The sequence below is a fragment of the Tachyglossus aculeatus genome, chromosome 1 (assembly GCF_015852505.1).
Source record: "Tachyglossus aculeatus isolate mTacAcu1 chromosome 1, mTacAcu1.pri, whole genome shotgun sequence".
In the NCBI taxonomy this organism is placed as follows: Eukaryota; Metazoa; Chordata; class Mammalia; order Monotremata; family Tachyglossidae; genus Tachyglossus; species Tachyglossus aculeatus.
The window spans coordinates 32,463,679-32,478,171 of NC_052066.1; the positions used below are offsets into that span (position 1 = coordinate 32,463,679).

A 14,493-nucleotide genomic window follows, 5' to 3' on the forward strand; every position below is an offset into this window, starting at 1 on the left:
TACTGCCTTTCTTACCATTCCACGCTAAGGATTCCATCATTTGTGCCCACCTCCTTGACCTAATAATAATAATGATAGCAAATGTGGTATTTAAGTGCTGAGGTAATAATAATAACAATAATTGTGTTATTTGGTATGTAATATTTCTAGACTGTGAGCCCACTGTTGGGTAGGGATTGTCTCTATATGTTGCCAGCTTGTACTTCCCAAGCACTTAGTACAGTGCTCTGCACACAGTAAGCGTTCAATAAATATGATTGATTGATTGATTGATTGATACAAACAAATTGGATTGGATAAAGTCCCTGTCCCACATGGCGCTCACAGTCTTATTTTATTTAAAGAGAAGTGAAGTGACTTGCTCAAGGTCACACAGCCGACAAGTGGTGGAGCCAGGGTTAGAACCCATGACCTTCTGATATCCAGGCTCCAGTACTATCCACGACACCATGCTGCTTAGATACAGAGTCATCAGATCAGGTACCATCCCTGTCTCACGTGGGGCTCACAGTCTCAGAGCAGTGCTGCCTCTCAGCATGTATGGGCTGGAGAGAGTTTTACAAATGGCAGCAACATGGAGCAGGAAGTGCAAAGCAAGAGGCCTTCCCAGACTGAGCCCCCTTTTTCCTCTCCTCCTCCCATCCCCCTAGCCCTACCTCCTTCTCCTCCCCACAGTACCTGTACATATGTTTGTACAGATTTATTACTCTATTTATTTTGCTTGTACATATTTACTATTCTATTTATTTTGTTAATGATGTGCATTTAGCTTTAATTCTATTTGTTCTGATGACTTGACACCTGTCCACATTCATTCATTCATTCAATCATATTTATTGAGCACTTACTTTATGCAGAGCACTGTACTAAGTGCTTGGGAAGTACAAGTTGGCAACATATAGAGACGGTCCCTACCCAACAACGGGCTCACAGTCTAGAAGTGGGGGACAGACAACAAAACTAAAATGTGGACGGGTGTCAAGTCGTCAGAACAAATAGAATTAAAGCTAAATGCACATCATTAACAAAATAAGTAGACTAGTAAATATGTACAAGTAAAATGGTCACGGGTTCTAATGCCAGCTCCGCCACTTGTCAGCTGGGTGACTATTGTTGTCTGTCTCCCCCTTCTAGACTGTGAGCCCATTGTTGGGTAGGGACCATCTCTATATGTTGCCAATTCATACTTCCCAAGTGCTTAGTTCAGTGCTCTGCACACCGTAAGCACTCAATAAATATGATTGAATGAATGAATGAAAGCTCTTTGAGTATACCTGCCATGGAGACATCGTGTGTCTGCCTGTTATGCATCTGCATCCAATCAGGTCTGTTGGTGGAGAGGGTAATGATAGGTTTAAATAGAAGAGTATAATGAGATGTACATGTTTAAGGGACGTAATGAAATGCAGGAAGGGAAAGGTGTAATGAGATGCATGTTTTCAAGAGTTGAAATGAGATGCTTGAAGGAATAGTGAAATTACATGCATATGTTTAAGGGGTGTGATAAGATGTCTGACGGAAAGGTGTAATGAGATCTGTAAAGGGAAAGGTTTAATGAGTTGCATGAAGACACAATTGTTATAAGATGAGTGATAGGAAGAAGGTAATTGAATGTGCATGTTTAATGAGGGGAAAAGGATAAACGAAGGGAAACTGCAGTGGGATTTGAAAGGTGCAATGAGATGTTGAATGAAGGGATGTAAGTGGATATGAGAAGGAAGGGGATGTTCTGCTCATGGGATCCTTAGTTGACTGTGTGTCTAGGCTGTGTCTAACTTAGAGGAGACTTGTAGTCTGAGCACACAGTCACACATATAGAAAAATAAAACCCCGGAAAATTGTACATGTGATAAAATGAAAAGGAAACTGGGAATATTTAACCTGGGGAAGAGAAGGCTGCAGGAATGTTGTCACAATTTTCCAGTATGTTGTCTCATCAGACATCTGTTCTCCATTTCATCTGAGTACAAAGCAAGAGGAAAGGAGTTTAAGACGGAAGGATGAGGCATTCTGCTTAGACAAAAGAGAGAACTTCCTTTCAGTCAGGTGGGCAGGAGCTGTAATAGGTGACTGGGAGGAAGTGGTGGAATCATCATCCCCTTTGGAAGCCTTTTACTAAAGATGAGAATTGTATCCATCTGGGCCAGCAGGGGAAGGGACCTTCCTGTAAACCAAAAAGCCTCTCTAGGTGTCTTTGAGCTGTGATAGAAGCCCTAAATTGTCTTTCCTGATCTCTCCTTCCTGAACTCAAGAAAACCGGGCAAATCAACACCACCTCAGATTCAATCCTGAGTCTCTGACTGATGTATGCCTTTCACTAAAGAGTCAAAGGATGTAATTACTTCCTTAAACATGATGTCTATGACCAGTATGGACAGTCATCTGATTTCTGACTGGACAGCTTAGTTTACAGCTGAATGGTCCCCATCCAGTGTTGATAAAGACCTGGATAAAAACTACTTCTACTATTAACAATGGTAATAATAACAACAATAATCGTCATATCTGTTGAGTTAATCATATACATTGAGCACTCACTGTATGCAGAGCACTGTACTAAGCTCTTGGGAGAGTACCATATAACAGAGTTGGTAGATATGTTCACTGCCCAAAAAGGGTTTACAGTCTAGAGAGGGAGACACCACAATATAAAAAAAATACAGATATGGACACAAGTGTTGTGGAGCTGAGGGAGGGATGAGTGCAAGTTCTTACAAATATGCCAAGCACTCTACTAAGCACTGGGTTAGAAACAAGGTGATCAGGTCAGACAAAGTCCCTGTCCCACATGAAAATCACAGTCTAAGGAGGAGGGAGAACAGGTGCTGAATCCATGCTTTACAAATGAGGGCATCAAGGCCTGTAAAAGTTATGTGATTTGCCCTAAAAAATTAAATAGGCAAGTGGCAGAACCAGGGTTAGACTCCAAGTCCTCTAGCTCCCAGGCCCTGGATATTTCCACTAGGACATACTGGTTTTCAATGCTATTCTGTCCTTTTCGTTTGTTTGTTTTACTTTCAGAGCCTTTTCTCCCTCCACCGCAGCTGCTGGTGCAGAATCCCACAGCTATTGCTTCTGAGACTGTGGCTCAGGCTTGCCAGACTGCATGCCAACCTGGGAGTCAAATGTGAAGGCTTTAAAGCCAGAGGGAAGTTCAGAGATTCCCCAGATTACCACTCTTGGATAATGCGGAAGTCTGGGTACATTGGGAAAATGATGCCCTTGATGGCAGTATAATACTATTGTTCCAGCTCCCTTCTCCTTGCCTCACTGTCACCCCCCATAATTTGACAGGGTCCTTATACAGATTCAAACACACACACAAACGTACATATATGTGTGCATATATATATATATATATATATATATATTTTTTTTTTTCTTGGAGTTCAGAGACACTCACAGCGAGATTTTAGACTCACACGCCATTGCAGCTAAGACAAGTCTGCGATTGATGGCCTTTCCACATTTTTCCACATCTTCTAGAGTGTAAGCTCCTCATGGGCAGGGAATGTGTCTACCAATTCTACCGAATTGTGCTTTCCCAAGCGCTTAGTACAGTGCTGTGCACACAGTAAGTGCTCAATAAAAATGGTTGGTTGGTTGATTGATTGATCTTGGGAATGAAGAGACTGTACCTTGCTAAACTGTTGGATTTGCTGCTTAATATGTCTGGCACCATTTTCATTTCTTCTTCTTTCTGTCTTCTGCTGCATAAGTCTCTGTTCTAAGATGATAACACTATGTCTAGCTGCCAATTCCCAAGCTGAACTGTCATCCGCTGCTGCTGCTTCCCAACTGGCAGTTGCTATGCCTCAGTTTAAGGCATTGCTTCACTGTGACTTCAAGTGATTCTTCTGTCCAAACAGCTTAGGGTTGCCTCATTCCAGCTCACCGCAAAGTAGCTATTTGGGTATCCTGTGGTCATCCACTCTTCTTGCCTGCCCTGCCTAATGATAGCCTGATTCTCTTCCAGCTCCTCAGAGTCTGTGATCCTGGCTCGTGGCATGGCATGGCATGGGCTAGTAAGTAGACCACAGGCCTGGGAATCAGAAGGATCTGAGTTCTAATCTCGGCTCTGCCACTTGTTTGTTTTGTGACACTGGGCAAGTCACTTCACTGCTCCATGCCTCAGTTGCTTCATCTGTAAAATGGGGATTAGGACTGTGGACCCTATGTGGGACAGGGAATCTAACCAGAGTTGCTTGTATCCACCCCAGTGCTTTGTTCTGTGCCTGACACACTGTAAGTGCTTAACAAATACCACAATTAATATTATTATTATTTTTAATGTTATTATTATAATCATTTATTGTGGCATGAAAATGCAAAGAGGAATGGAACCTGCCCACCAAGTGGCTGGGTGGGTACACACTGATCCCTCTCAGAGGTATGTATCTGTTTATTCATTCATTCAATCATTTATTTAGTGCTTATTGTGTACATAATAATAATAATAATAATGGTATTTGTTAAGCACTTACTATGTGCAAAGCACTGTTCTAAGCACTGGGGGGATACAAGGTGATCAGGTTGTCCCACACGGGGCTCACAATCTTAATCCCCATTTTACAGATGAGGTAACTGGGGCACTGAGACATTAAGTGACTTGCCCAGCGTCACACAGCTGACAAGCAGTGGAGTCGAGATTAGAACCCCTAACCTCTGACTCTCAAGTCCGTGCTCTTTCCACTGAGCCACGCTGTACTAAATGCTTGGAAAGTACAATTCAGCATAGGGCTTTGAAGGGGGGAAGAGAGCTAGTTTGGCGGATGTGAGGAGGGAGGGCATTCCAGGCCTAAGGTAGAACGTGGGTCAGGGGTCAACGGCGGGATGGGCGAGAATGAGACAAAGTGAGGAGATTAGCGGCAGAGGAGCGGAGGGTGCGGGCTGGGCGGTAGAAGGAAAGAAGGGAGGTGAGGTAGGAGGGGGCGAGGGGATGGAGAGCTTTGAAGCCAATAGTGAGGAGTTTTTGCTTCTTGCGAAGGTTGATAGGCAACTAATGGAGATTTTTGAGGAGGGGAGTGACATGCCCAGAGCGTTCCTCTAGAAAGGTAATCTGGGCAGCAGAGTGAGGTATAGACTGAAGCGGGGAGAGACAGGAGGTTGGGGGATCATATTGTACTCTCCCAAGTGCTTAGTACAGTTCTTTGCACACAGAAAACACTAAATAAATATGGTTAAATGAATGAGTGAATGAATGGGGGAAGCTAGTGGGATCTGCGCCACCCTGACTTACTCCCTTACTCTTCCCCGCTCCCAGCCCCACAGCACTTATGTACAAATCTGTCATTTTATTTAACTGTATTGATGCCTATTTGCATTGATGTCTATCTCCAACCCTCTAGTCTGTGAGCTCATTGCAGGCAGGGATTGTTACTATTGTACTTTCCCAAGTGCTTAATACAGTGCTCTGCACATAGTAAGCACTTAATAAATACAAATGAATGAATAATAATAATAATGATAATAATAATTATGGTATTTATTAATCACTTCCTATGTGCCAGGCACTGTACTAAGTGCTGGGGGGGATACCAGCAAATTGCATTGGATACAGTCCCTGTCCCACATGGGGTTCACAGCCTCAATTCCCATTTTACAGATGTGCCAATTGCCAGCTGTGTGACTTTGGGCAAGTCACTTAACTTCTCTGTTCCCTCATCTGTAAAATGGGGATTAAGACTGTGAGCCCCATGTGGGACAACCTGATCACCTTGTAACCTCCCCAGCGCTTAGAACAGTGCCTTGCACATAGTAAGCGCTTAATAAATGCTATCATTATTATTATTATTATGTGGAAACTGAGGCCCAGAGAAGTGTAGTGACTCGCCCAAGGTCACACAGCAGACAAGTGGCCTTCTGACTGCCAGGCCAATGCTCTAGCCACGATGAACTAGAAGCAGCGTGGCTCAGTGGAGAAGCAGCATGGCTCAGTGGAAAGAGCCCGGACTTTGAAGTCAGTGGTCATGTGTTCAAATCCCGATTCCGCCAATTGTCAGCTGTGTGACCTTGGGCAAGTCACTTAACTTCTGTGGGCCTCAGTTACCTCATCTGTAAAATGGGGATTGACTATGAGCCCCCCGTGGGACAACCTGATCACCTTGTACCCCCACTGTTGCACATAGTAAACTCTTAGTAAATGCCATCATTATTATTATTATTACAAACACATTACTCTGTATACCCAGAGAAATGTATATGATATCACCTGTATCTCCTTGTCTGGGATTGGATAGAGCCATCAATTCATGTCCTCTCTGGAATCTATTAAAGTACATTTTGTGAATATAATATCAGTACAGAACCTACAGAAAATATGCCATAGGGTTGAAAATATCATGGAATATTTTCTGTGGCTCTTAGTGTTGCTAATTTAATTACTGGGAGTTGAAATTCCAAATAGCATTTTGACCAGATTTATTAGGAAGATGGAAATATACAGTAATTTCTATCTGTCTATCTCCATTTCCTCACTCTTTCCTGCCCTGTTTTTTTTCCTTCCCCTTAATTCCTCAGCATTTACATAGGGCTTCCAAGCAGTCTTTGGCATCAACTTCGACACAATTTCAAGGGCCTAGTAGAAAGAGTGAATGCCTGGGAGTCAGAGCACCTGAGTTCTACTTCCAGCTAGGCTTCTTGCCTGTTGTGCGACTTTGGGTAAGTCATTTATCCATAAAATGAGGATTCAATCCCTGATCTCCTTTCTACATAGACTGTGTGCCCCATGTGGGACAGGGACTGTGTCCAACCTGATTTACAACCTTTTTTTTTTTTTGGTCTTTGTTAAACACTTACTATTTACCTGGCACTGTTCTAAGCACTGGGGTAGATACAAATTAATTGGGTTGGATACAAGTTAATCAGGTTCCAACTGGGGCTCACAGTCTTAATCTTCATTTTACAGATGAGAGAACGGAGGCCCAGAGATCCCACAGCAGGCAATTCCACCACTTCTCAGCTGTGTGACTTTGGGCAAGTCACTTCACTTGTCTGTGACTCGGTTACCTCATCTGTAAAATGGGGATTAAGACTGTGAGCCTCATGTGTGACAACCTGATCACCTTGTAACCTCCTCAGCGCTTAGAAAAGTGCTTTGCACATAGTGAGCACTTAATAAATTCCATCATTATTATTGTATCCCCCAGCCAGTGCTTAGAACAGTGTCTTGCACATAGTAAGCACTTAACAAATGCCATCATTATTTACTATTTAGAGAAGCAGCGTGGCTCAGTGGAAAGAGCATGGGCTTTGGAGTCAGAGGTCATGGGTTCAAATCCCAGCTCTTCAGTTGTCAGCTGTGTGACCTTGGGCAAGTCACTTAACTTCTCTGGGCCTCTGTTACCTCATCTGGAAAATGGGGATTAAGACCGTGAGCCCCGCATGGGACAACCTGATCACCTTGTAACCTCCCCAGCACTTAGGATAGTGCTTTGCACATAGTAAGCACTTAATAAATGCCATCATTATTATTATTGACAGAGACAGGATGAGAACCCAGGTCCTTCTCACTCCCAGGCCCATGCTCCATCCATTATGCCATGCTACTGCTTGATTATCTGATTATTATCTGATTAGCTGATTATGTGGAATCTGCACCAGTGTTTAGTACAGTGCTTAGCACATAGAAAACACTTAACAAATACTACAGTTATTAGGTTTTCATAGAAATGCACATTTGCCGGTGAATTCATTAAATCTTCAGCCAAACATGTGTTGACGTTCTTTTACCTAACTGGAGCACAGCTTCAGAGGAGTCAACTGTCTAGTTATTGGTAAATTCCCAAGTAATAATAATGATGGTATTTCATTCATTTATACAATTGTATTTATTGAGCACTCACTGTGTGCAGAGTACTGTACTATTTGTTAAGCACTTACTATGTGTCAAGAATGCTTCCATATTTTCAGCAGGCCATTCGCTGCAAAAAAAAAGAAGCTAGTGTAAAAAATAGCCATTTGTTTTCACCTTTTGGCGCAAAGTTGGCCTGTAAGTTGCAGTTTCAATTGAGTTGCTCTCCATATCGACAAGGAGACCTTAGATGTCATTCCGGACCTTGTTGACAATTACGTCTAGTGTGGCCAGGTGGTCAGCAGCATTCGGACAGCCACTTGGTCAGATTGACCTCAACGACGTGAACACAACAGGATACGGTTCTTCCATAGCGATTTTCAAGACCAGCTGAAAGGGAAGGGAAAACCCCATATTTTTCTTATTAAATCATCCTGGCAACTAAGAAGCACATTTTACTTTGAAACATAAGGCTCTTTCTTTTAATCAAATGGGCTTTTGTGACAAGCATTCAACTTCATTTTGAATCTAAAGAACTCACTTCAAAAAAAAAAGCAATGTTCAAAGCTTTGCTTATTTTTTTTTGGGAATTTTAGTTGACACTAGGAATTTCTCATCAAACATCTAGTGTCAAAACACTCAAGCTTTTACAGTAACTCTCTCCCAGTTTGGCGCCTCAACTGTTCCCAATTTGGCCTAAAGTACGGACAGACCAATGTAGAAAGTTCTGCACAGTGATGAGACAAGATATGTGTGGAGATGATTCAGTTTGCCCTTAAACTATTTCAGCAAACATTAAAATGCTTTTTCCTTTGGGCACCCATATTGGGCACAGGATAAGCAAATTGAGGGGCTTTATTTTTATTTATTCGTTTTTTACCAAGTGCCAGTCACTATACTGAGAATTGGAGTAGATACAAGTTAATCATGTTAAACACAGTCCGTGTCTCATTTTACAGATGAGGTAACAGATGCATAGATAATTTTAGTGACGCGCAGAGTCACAAAGCAGACAAGTGGCAGAGCTGGGATAAGAACACAGGTCTTTCTGATTCCCAGGTCCAAGCTCTATCCACTAGACCACACTACTTCTATTCCAATACACTGAACGTGTGGCAAGGTTTGACAGCTTCCTCTAGGTAATTCTGTCAAAAAAGTCCTCAGGTATTCAACATTATCAGAACTTTCTATTTGCTGTTGCCAGAAGCAATCTTTATGCCTCTTTTTGACTTTGTTTTGCTCTTCCCTATCCCTTCCAAATTAAGCCATTTTGGCCAAATGTTACTTTTTTGAAAAAAAAAACCCACAAAAAAAACAAAGAAAACTCAATAACTAAATCTTCCAATTTTGCTTCCAGTCTTCCAAGTGAGGAAAACAAGACCTCTATTTTTATCTTTCCACTTCCCTTCACTGCCTTTGTTTAGTTATGTCATATAGGTAAAAAAAATAAAACACTACAAATATTGAAAACTTTAAAACTGTTTTTAGCACAATGAACTAATTGTGTGAACCAAAAAAATTCCAGGCATGCGAATAAGGCAAAATGGCAGAGAAAGTATGTTTCTATCACATTAATGTGGTAACTGAGCCTGGGATTGTAATCAAAGGCAGCTCAATCAGTGCCAGCACTGGCATGTCCAGCTGGGACTGTTTACTCACATTCTGGGCTATTTCAGCCACAGAACCTGCCACCAAACTGCCCTCCTCCACCCAGTAAGACTTGTTGGCTCACATGAGCACTTTCAGATGCTTACTCTTGTTTAATGACTTGCAATTGAAGAAAGTGTAGGTATGGAATTTTCACATTTTTGGGGTTTGTGGCACATTACTAGCAAACCCAAAGCATTTATCACTGCCTCCTTCGTCAATATCGCATGTTGCTTGGCAGGATCGGGAAGAATGAGCTGCTCTCAGAGAGGCAGGGCTTACAGACAGGGGACTTTGGGGTTCAGCAAAAGTGGTCTGAACTGCTTTTTTAAACTCTGCATGTTTGGCAGACCCCAAACTTAATTTGTCAAAAATGTCTCTCTTGGTTTCCCAAACTCGTGCTAAGAGAAATCTGATATAGTTTGTTCCCGATCACGTGGACTTGAAGTCAAAGGCCTTTGATAAGATCTATAGTGGAGCCTTTTGGAACAGAACTCCTTTGAGCTGTTAATTTAGCTAGGATCAAATGGAACATCCAGAGGTTCTAAAGTCCCAGTCAGGTCTGATTGGACCCAGTACGTTTTCCCATTCCAGTCTATACTTCCAGAGCCCAGGCCTGAGAGGCAGAAGGTCATGGGTTCTAGTCCCAGCTCTGCAGTGTGACCGTAGGCAAGCCACTTCACTTCTCTGGGCCTCAATTACCTCATCTGGCAAAATGGGGATAAAGACTGTGATCCCCACGTGGGACAGGGACTGTGTCCAACCTGATTACCTTGTATCTATCCCAGCTCTTAGAACAGTTTCTGGCACATAGTAAGCGTTTAACAAATACCATTATTATTACTATTCTGCTGTAAACTCATTGCAGGCAGGCAATATGTCTGTTTATTGTTATATTGTACTCTCCCAAGCACTTGGTATGGTGCTCTGCACACAGTGAATGCTCAATAAATATGACTGACTGCCTGGGGTAGGAATGGATGAGACAAGAGTACTCTCTTTACTGAAACCCACATTGTTGTTGTTGTCTTATGCTGTTGAGTCGTGTCTGACCCATAGCGATGCCTTGGACACATCTCTCCCAGAATACCCCACCTCCGTCTGCAATCGTTCTCGTAGTGGATCCAGAGAGTTTTCTTCGTAAAAATATAGAAGTAGTTTACCATTGCCTCCTTCCATGCAGTAAACCTGAGTCTCTACCCTTGACTCTCTCCAATGCCACTGCTGCCCAGTACAGGTGAGTTTTGACTTATAGCAGATTGCCTTACACTTGCTAGTCACTGCCCAAGCTAGGAATGGAATGAGCATGCCTCTGCTTGACTCTCCCTCCCGTCGTTGAGACTGGTAGAGTACTGGAAACTCTCCAGGTGCGACGCTGAGAGGTAGAAACCCACATACCCCATTTTAAATCAGACTCTGACAAAAGAAATATTCAGCACAAGATTTAAGTCAGTTTGTGTTTACCAACACTGAGGTTAATTATTCAACATTATGGTTGTTACATCCTGATTATACTAACTGAGACTCCTCTGTTTTCTCAACTGCTTTCATTTAGAACTTTCTTCCATCCAAGGATTGCTTCAGAGAACCAAAATTTAAAACTTCCATCTTCTGTAGTGTTGATTCTTATTGAAATCGGTGCCATAAAATGCTAGGTTTCAATCGCAGTACCACAACAACTTCCTTTGAGGCTCTCAAACATCTTTCAACAATTCAGACTGTGTGTGTCTTTTGGATGCCCTGTTTAACAGACTAAAAACATGTTGTATTATCTAGTATTCCACTTCATGTTCACAAACACTTGGCTACTTAGGCATTCATTGGCTCTTCTTGTTCCTTTCTGTTTGGTTCAGTTACTTTTAGTGTGCTACAATGCGCTGGAAATGCAGATGTCTCTCTCTTGTAGATGGAAAGCATCAGGGATCTGACATTCCTCACCAATCCACCATAGGAACTGATTTTACATAGCTGGACTGTTTCCTCTATCCTCTTGATGGATAAATAACTCTGCATAGGAACCTGAGGTAGAGAAAAGAACATAGGTCTCTACTTAGCATATCACTCAAATCTTGAAAATTTAAATACATCATTTTGAATGGTGTTTGTTAAGGGCTTACTATGTGAAACATACTATACTAAGTGCTGGGGTGAATAAATAACAACTAATTAGTTTCAACACAGTCCATGCCACACATGGGCTCACAACCTCAATCCCCATTTTACAGATGAGGTAATCAATCAATCAATCAATCGTATTTATTGAGCGCTTACTATGTGCAGAGCACTGTACTAAGCGCTTGGGAAGTACAAATTGGCAACACATAGAGACAGTCCCTACAGTGGGCTCACAGTCTAAAAGGGGGAGACAGAGAACAAAACCAAACATACCAACAAAATAAAATGAATAGGATAGAAATGTACAAGTAAAATAAATAAATAAATAAATAAATAGAGTAATAAATATGTGCAACCATATATACATATATACAGGTGCTGTGGGGAAGGGAAGGAGGTAAGATGGGTGGATGGAGAGGGGGACGAGGGGGAGAGGAAGGAAGGGGCTCAGTCTGGGAAGGCCTCCTGGAGGAGGTGAGCTCTCAGCAGGGCCTTGAAGGGAGGAAGAGAGCTAGCTTGGCGGATGGGCAGAGGGAGGGCATTCCAGGCCAGGGGGATGACATGGGCCGGGGGTCGATGGCGGGACAGGCGAGAACGAGGTACAGTGAGGAGATTAGCGGTGGAGGAGTGGAGGGTGCGGGCTGGGTAGTAGAAGGAGAGAAGGGAGGTGAGGTAGGAGGGGGCGAGGTGATGGACAGCCTTGAAGCCCAGGGTGAGGAGTTTCTGCCTGATGCGCAGATTGATTGGCAGCCATTGGAGGTTTTTGAGGAGGGGAGTAATATGCCCAGAGCGTTTCTGGACAAAGATAATCCGAGCAGCAGCATGAAGTATGGATTGAAGTGGGGAGAGACATGAGGATGGAAGATCAGAGAGAAGGCTGGTGCAGTAGTCCAGACGGGATAGGATGAGAGCTTGAAAGAGCAGGGTAGCGATATGGATGGAGAGGAAAGGGCGGATCTTGGCAATGTTGCGGAGCTGAGACCGGCAGGTTTTGGTGACGGCTTGGATGTGAGGGGTGAATGAGAGAGCGGAGTTGAGGATGACACCAAGGTTGCGGGCTTGTGAGACGGGAAGGATGGTAGTGCCATCAACAGAGATGGGAAAGTCAGGGAGAGGACAAGGTTTGGGAGGGAAGACAAGGAGTTCAGTCTTCGACATGTGGAGCTTTAGGTGGCGGGCAGACATCCAGATGGAGATGTCCTGAAGGCAGGAGGAAATGCGAGCCTGGAGGGAGGGGGAGAGAGCAGGGGCAGAGATGTAGATCTGGGTGTCATCAGGTAACTGAGGCACAGATAAGTTAAGTGACTTGCTCAACGTCAACCAGCAGACAAGTGGTGGAATATTAATGTCTTTTTATTATTATTGAGTGCTGTTGAGTTGTTTCCAAATCACAAAGACTCCATGGATACATTTTCTCCAGAACATTATCTTCCATAATCCGTAACCTTTCTAATGGTTCTTCCATTATCATTGTTATGGTCTCTATCCATCTAAGCTGCTGGTCTGCCTCTTCCACGTTCTCCCTGGACTTTTCCTAGCATTAGTGTCTTCTCCAGAGAATGAGTCCTCCTGATCATGTGTCCAGAGTATGCTAATCCAGGTAGTCATTGGCCTTCCAAAGATCACTTTGGCTTAATTTGCTCCAAAATCAATTTGTTCGTCTTTCAGGCAGTTCATGGTATTTGCAAAAGCCTTCTCCAACACCACATTTCTAAAGAATCGATGTTCTTCCTATACTGTTTTCTCACTGTTCAGTTTTTGGATCCATACATTGTCACTGGAAACACTACAGAATTGACAATTTGTATTTTTGTGGCAATTGTTACATCAGCATATTTCATGACTTTTTCCAGGCTCTTCATAGCAAGTCTTCCTAACATTAATCTTTGGCATATTTCTTGACTACTAGTTCCTTTATTATTGCTTATCAATCCCAGGAGAGAAAAATTGTCAACTGTTTCAATCTTCTCTCCATCCACTAGAACTATGTTAAAACTTCCAGTTGTCATGATCTTTGTTTTCTTGTCATTCAAATATAGGCCCAACTTTATGCTATGTTCCTTAACTTTTAATAATCAGCCCTTCAAATCTTCTTCACTTCCTGCTAGTTGGGTTAGTATAAGCAGCACTCATATTCCTTCCTCCAATCTCTACTCCCCAATCGTCTTCATCCAATCTGGCTTCTCTCGTTATATATTCGGTATAAAGGATGAACAGATATGTCTAATCACTATAAATCAGTGCAGCGAAGGACAATCTTTGTGTGTGTACCACATGGTTGCAACTAGTCTTTTCAATCTCTTCTGCACCAGTAGCTGAATCTTCCCATGAGTAACATCTTTGAGTTCATCTGTTAAGTCTAGGCTTCCCTCAGGCACCTAGATAATAGAACCATTGTTGGGCATGCAAATGGTAGTTCTTGAGCCAATTGTAGTTTTCTGGGCTTAATCTTTCGAATTATATTCATTGAGCACTTTCTTTGTGCAGATCACTCTATTAACTACTTGGGAAAGAACAATATAACATTGTTGGTAGGTGTGCTCCTTGTCCAGAAAGAGCTTACTGTCTAGGGATTCTTGAATGGAGAACATCTACTTAGCAGTTCTCTGCTAATAGCCTATTGTGTTCAGTTCTCACCCATTACACAACTACCCTGATCACCTAAAGAGTACTAGTCCTGCCCAGTATAGAACATATAAAGTATAGTATGAATAATTACAAAAGCTGTAACCTTTACAGCAAAGAGAACGCTACAGTATTTTTAATGGCATTTGTTAAGCACTTACTATGTGCCAGGCATTGTACTATGTCCTGGGGTAGATACAAGATAATTGGGTTGGACACAGTCCCTGTCTCACAGAGCACTCACAGCTTTAATCATCATTTTACAGATGAAGAAACTGAGTTACAGAGAAGTTAAGTGATTTGCCCAAGGTCAC

The 14,493-nt window shown here is 42.6% G+C and overlaps 1 non-coding gene across 1 annotated transcript; it reads right to left on the reverse strand.

Annotated features, from left to right (window-relative positions):
• Window positions 1-10,686: 10,686 nt before the first annotated feature.
• Window positions 10,687-10,824, reverse strand: LOC119934655. The gene has a single exon (XR_005452993.1). It is a non-coding gene; the product is annotated as a small nucleolar RNA SNORA7 (small nucleolar RNA).
• Between the last annotated feature and the right edge of the window lie 3,669 nt (window positions 10,825-14,493).